Here is a 6,558-nt window from a genome sequence, read left to right on the forward strand (position 1 = left end):
GAGAATGAGAAAGAAATTTTCATCCTAGGTTCTCCTGGTTGGTCTAAGAATTAAACCGACATGAGACAGAGTAACAGGAGAAAATCAAATTTACCGGCACATGTACAGGAACACCATAGATATGAAAGATTCAGAGACAAAAAGGTAAAATGAGGTATATATACCATCTTGAGCTAAGGAATGGGGTAGAGGCCCAAAGGGGAAGAGGGTAATTCACAGGATGATAAGAAGACCAGGTGTTCAGTATTTGGAGATTTGCTCTGTTATACATATAGGTCATAAAAATGTATTTCTTGTAATAAGTCTTATTATGGGCAAGACCCTCGGTTTGAATTCTTTAAGAAAGAAGTAAAAGTTTTTCTTGAGCCCAAAGGATCTTGATTGCCTTTAGTTCAAAATATCCCACATGCCAAAGTGGCACATCTTGAGGAGGCCTGTTCTAAACCCCTTCAGTCTTGCCTTTGAAACTTCCTGAGAAGTTTCACATCCCACAAGTTGGGTGGATAGATTGCTCTATGTCACTGAACCAGTCTCTCGGTTTGGAGCATAGGTCAGTCCAATTAAACAGTAGTGTTCAACTTCAGTAGGCAGTGATATGGGTGGGCTCCCAAAGTTAGGCCAATAGTGCAAGCAATCAGGTATTTAATAAGACATTTCTATGGAAAGGAAAGAAACACAATGGTTAATGATTGGAGCAGACTTTAATCCCAGTTTCTGAGTTTTGAAGAGATTTCTACATGTCTGGCTCAAAGCATTTTTAGACGGAGTGAGGGCAGGCAGTGGCAATCTGACAGATTTTCCAAGTTTGCAGTGTGCATGTCTCTGATGATCCTTCTGTGTGGTCCATGCAGCAACAGGTAGAAAGATTGTCTATACATAAGCTGTTGTGATGATTTCTCTGAAATTTATATCAAGTTGTCTAGCTTCAGTTTGCAGGGCTTCAAGAAAAAGGGCAGTTTTGTTCTCAATGATTCCAAGTCAAAAGGTGGGAAAATATTAGATACATTAGTTTGGAGGGCTATAGCCACGCATTGGAGGAAACTAGAAGAATTCAGGATCAGTCTAGTTCACAGGTATTAAACAAACCTTAAAAGATAATAAACAGCACTAAAATCTAATACCAACAAAGTTTATGATAGTTTCTATTGAAACATAATTTATCCGTGTAAAATCAGCCCCATTTCTATCAAAGATAATCACAGTAAAATTAATTTGTTTGTTAAATAGGTCTAGTTTCAAGAAACTTTTCCTGTTACTTTCTAAAGTGCAGCAAGAATAGCAATTGATCATATAGGCTCTTTTTAAATCTGCTTTGCTGGAACCTTTCCTAAGGAATCTACAGATTGAAATTTTAAAGGCCTCTTGAGGCCAGGAAACTAAGCCAAGGACATCTATTCAGACTCACCTGCAATACCTGTAGATTTGGGTGAATACCTCTCTTCTTGAGGTTCCCAAAATATCCTGAGGTTCCTGCACCTGCCAAGAAGTGACTTTCATTACTCACCTGGTAAGGCTGCTGGGAACCCTATAAACAAGGTATCAGGTCAATATTTCCAAGGATCTTTATTGGCTCCACAAAGTCAAGTTTGGTTCTTCAAAGCTGTCTGGGCATATCTGAGTCTATGCACATTCTCTCTCAAATATAACACTCCAGTCAAAACCTTGGTAATATAACCATTTTCGAATTGTGTCCTGCTACAAGAGTAACAGATTCTTATTGAACTTATTCAAATAACAATATTTCCAATAAAATAATACTCACTATATTTCTGAATTCTGGAGGGATCAGGTAGGGATAAAAGGATAAGTGTTTCAATTCTACTTAGAAATGTTACAATTCTTGTTACCAATTGCTGTAGTTATTGTTAGCTTAGGAGAAAAATGACTCCTTATATCTGGAAAAGGAAGGATTAAAAAAACAGTAATATTTCAGACAGAAAGTCATAAAAAATATAGTCACATTTATCAGTTCATTCAGTCATATGTAATTAATTCTTGTTGATCTTGACCTTTTGTTAGCAGTTTTTATGAAGCCATCAGTTTTTATGTTAGAATTCTGTAATTTCTTACCCTCTTCAGTGGTATGATCTGAAAGTTATCAGAAATCTGTACTTGTCAAAAAGTTCTTTCTATGAATCTTCTTGGAGATGAAGCATCTTTGCAAAAGCATCAGAGTAAAACAGCAGCTGTCTATAAATGACAAATACTTAACATTATAATGCAATTGCCAAAGAAACTTGGTTATTTCTGTGATGTACATTTTAAGATAATAACTAAAATTATGACTGATAATGTTATACCATGACATATCAGATTTTTAGGAATTTCACATAAATTCTAGAACAGTTATATTCATAATATTCACTCAAAATATAAGTTAAGAAGTTTTATCATCATTTATTTTACAATGTTTCCCATGTAACTTAACATACCAAATAAACCCAGTTAGTTTAACATCTCTCTTTTTACAAGAAGAGAAATCAAATCTTTTGAGTGTTCCAGGAGCCCTCTTGAAAATCTAAAAGCTATTTCCAGGTCAAGAAGACTTCATTTATAATCTGATTTTGAGAAGTTTGTCAAAAATATCAAAACGATTTTAAAACACTTGGTCAAATATGATCATAGGCCATTGTGAAACAATACCCAGTTATCCACTTAACCATGGTGACAATTAAAGACTTTCAGGCAAATACAGAAATTTAAATTATTGTAAGAAAAACCTTAGCTCTTGTGATTAAAGATGATAAAAGCAATAGAGGAAATTATTTTGATAAAATGTAAAAAAGATCCCTGCTTTTTAGGTAGACTATTCAAGAGTGAAGAAAAACTTTTCTTAATCTCTATATAAAGAGTAGACTAAAAGCTCAAGATAGTGTCCTTTTAACAGAGAGAAAACCAAATTCTAAGGTTGCACCAGCGTACTTTTTTTTTTTTTGGTAAGGAAGATTGGCCCTGAGCTAACAAATGTGTCAGTCTTCCTCTATTTTGTATGTGGGATGCTGCCACAGCATGCTTTGATGAGCAATGTGTAGGTCCATGACTGGGATCTGAACCTGCAAACCACAGACCACTGAAGCAGAGTGCATGAACTTAACCACCATGCCACCAGGCCAGCCCCACCCCAGCTTACTTTTGATATTAAAACTTGTTTACCTAATTAAATTCATTACAGTCTTAGCCAGCTTGACTATGCATGAAACTCTTTTTCTTAGGGATTCTTTTCCATAAACCTTCTATAACTTATGTTTTTTTAATTCAGATATTGTCCCATGCTTCCTCTCTCTCTCTCTGTTTTTTTTTTTTACTGAAAAGTCACATTTTATACTAAGATAGTTCCCTTATTGTTTTCATAGTTTTAATAATATGTACTTATTAGAATTTTTAATCCTCACAAGCCTTAATTTCCAGTAAAAACTAAGAAGTAAGCAATTGTGAAGCATTCTTTAGATTGGAAATTTATTAATTCATTTCATAATTTCTAGAAACATACACTTCTTTATTATAGAATATTTCAATAAAGCACAAGATTGTTTATGGATAGATTCAAATTTATCTTTTAGTTTCTCTGTAAAAAGAGGTCAAAAGTAAGTAAACTTCTACTTGTTTAGCAATGACTCTCTCAGTATTTTACCATATTTGAAAATGATCTAGACATTCAATGATTTCCCATCATTTAACTTAACTTAGCAAACTCCTAAGGTTCCAAATCAAAAGGTTTTGGAAGCTATTTTTAAGTACACATACCATAAAATATAATTATTGCACCTAAAAATTATTATTTCATTAAGATCTATATAATTCATTTATTCTTAACAATCAGACTATTCATGAAAATTTCATGATACATTAAAGCAGTTAGCTATCATCTTGTTATTTTTCTTCTTGCTGGCAAATCTTATAACAGTGATAACATGAGTTCATTTGATTAATAACCCATGTAGAATAAAAGATGCATGTCTGCATCTTATCCAAAGCTGATAACTCTAAAGATATGCCTATTTTAATTTAAAAAAAAACAAGCTTAAACAAGCTTTTATTTACCAAAGTTTATTTTATACCATGTTAATTCGAAAAACATTTGAGTTAGTTTTTATTTTATTTAGAAATAATTTATATAAGGGCTTACTTTAAGCTAATTAAGTAGAGCTCTTTTGGAAATTATACCATCCAGAGGTAGAAAAATATCAGATATATATAAATAATATACATCTATAGGCATACATAGATACATAGACAGATGCAAGTACAGACCTTAAATAGTTTTTGTTTTAAAATTTTCACCATGAGACGGGTATGATAATGCAAAACTCACCAGCTTATAAAAAAACAGTTGTATCCAAACTGTGTTTCTGGCAGATGGAATGAATTAAAGCTACCTGCTAGGATGGCTAAAGCTTTTTACACTAATATTTGTGGAGAAGACAATTAAAATGCATGATTTTGGACAAGGGTGCTTCTATAGCCGTTTGCCTCTTTTTCTTTCTTTTCCCCCCTTCAGTCTTAGGAATGGGGGATGGTCTAGATAAGATTTCCCAGAGAGGTTACAGCCTCTTGAGATAAATAGGGGCAGTTTGGAGACTGGTGAAAGGGAATGGGTGGAATCTGAACCAACTCTAGAGCCACATTTCCAGTTTTGCAAAGATTTGTAAGAAAAGGACAGTTGCTCTCAATTTCTCAGAAATTGGGTTGCAACTTAAATGACATCATAGGTTGATCTACCTGTCCAATTACATTGCCCCTAATTTGCTTCTTTCTCTCTGGGTACACAGTTTTATTTAAACTTAGGGAAGAATGCCTATAAAAGCATTCCTATCAGGCTATTAATATCAGCTTTCAGTTTGTCCAATTTTTGACCATAGAGCTACTAAAAAAAAATCCTTCTAAGTATCTTGCAAGTTTTAAGCTGGGACAAAGAGTAAATATCTCTGGCAGTGTTTATTAACTCCATGAATCCAAGAGGCATGCTCACAGGTTACTAACTTCCCAAGATCCAGGGTCACTCCCAAGGACAGCCAAAAGTCTAGCTGTTATATACACATACATGTATACGATATTTTTTCTCTTTTTCTTCTTCAGTGCCTGAAAATTGTACTTCCAATGTCCTGATTTTTACAATGTCTGTAAATGTCTGAAGGCAAATAGGAAGGGGTCTGAGTGGACTTGGACTTTTGTTTTAATTTCTGTCCTTCCATCTTTTCAAGGGAGTCTTTATGACTTGCTGTTATATCAATACATGAGCTCTCTGAAAAATTTTTTCAATTTAGAAGTATTTTCCAATTCAAAGGATCTATCATCCAGCCATTGATGAGTAGGATCTTAATCGTGACTCAAACCAATAAACCTTTTTGTGGCTTAATCATGGACACAAAAAGTGTCCCCAAAGGAAAGTGCAAAGGATGCAGCCCTCCCAAGACCCAAAAAGTTCACTCCCAGGGTTAGCCTGAAAAAGTAAAGGTAGTAACTGTGAAGGGCCCTGTGTTTTCAAACAGACTTTCAGAAACACCGGTAGTCACATGTTTACCCTTCTTTTGAACAGAATATGGTGAATTTCCAAGCCAAAATTTCACCCAATTATTTTTTTTAGACTCCCTAAGTTTGAGTCCCCAGTCAACTCAGCTGCCCGCCAGATGCATATGCATCCTCCAACTGGCAGAGACAAAGAAAACAAAATAGTCATCTCTGGCAGGAATGGGATCACCAGAAAACAAGAGTACTGATCTTAAATCTTTACCAAAGTTGCTTTTGCTCAAGAAACTAATTTCACAAATATTTTCTCCTGCTAATCTAAATTTAGGAAAGAGAAAAAAAAGACTCTTACCACTCTCGTTTCTGATAGACCCTGCAGCAGGCAGAGATTCAGGAGACTGACAGGGCAAGAACCTTTGCCTTCTGCCAGCGCTTGTCAGATGTCCCGGCAGCCTTGGAGGGAGCAGCGTCCAGCCAGGGAAGTTTATCCTTCTGACTACGCCAACTGTGCAAAAGGAAGAAATTTTCCTCTACTGTTCTAGGTTTTTCTGTCTGGTCTAAGAATTAAGTTGACATGAGACAGATTAACAGGAAAAAATCAAATTTAATTGCCTGTGTACAGGGACCCCACATACATGAGAGGTTCAGAGACAAAAAAGTAAAATGAGGTATATGCCATCTTGAGCTAAGGAATGGGACAGAGGACTAAGGTTCCAAAGGGGAGGAGGATAATCCACAGGATGATAAGAAGAGCAGATGTTCAGTAATTAGAGTTTTTCCCTGTTATACAGATAGGTCATGTAACTTCATTTCTGGTAATAACTCTTATTATGAGCAAGGCCCCCAACTAAGGTTCTTTAATGGAGAGGTAAAAGTTTCTCTTGAGCCTACAGAGTCACATTGCCTTTAGCTCAAAATAGTCACAGGCCAAAGTGGCACATCTTTGGGAGGCCTGTTCTGAACCCTTTCAACAGGGAGAGAGAAAGAGAGATAAAGACACACACCTTTGTTTCTGTGAGAGAGTCCAACACTCCTGCCTTCAATATTCCTTGCAGATGTTCTCTTCACTTTGCCCTCAAAGGCTTTTTCTCA

General features: G+C 35.5%; 1 long non-coding RNA gene across 1 annotated transcript; it reads right to left on the minus strand.

Moving 5' to 3' along the window:
- Positions 1-1,405: 1,405 nt before the first annotated feature.
- LOC139046225 (uncharacterized) lies at positions 1,406-5,962 on the minus strand. Its single transcript, XR_011505988.1, has 3 exons — positions 5,819-5,962; positions 2,071-2,190; positions 1,406-1,476 (listed from the first exon to the last, which is right to left on the minus strand). It is a non-coding gene; the product is annotated as an uncharacterized lncRNA (long non-coding RNA).
- Positions 5,963-6,558: the final 596 nt, after the last annotated feature.

The sequence above is a fragment of the Equus asinus genome, chromosome 2 (genome assembly GCF_041296235.1).
Source record: "Equus asinus isolate D_3611 breed Donkey chromosome 2, EquAss-T2T_v2, whole genome shotgun sequence".
Taxonomy (NCBI): Eukaryota; Metazoa; Chordata; class Mammalia; order Perissodactyla; family Equidae; genus Equus; species Equus asinus.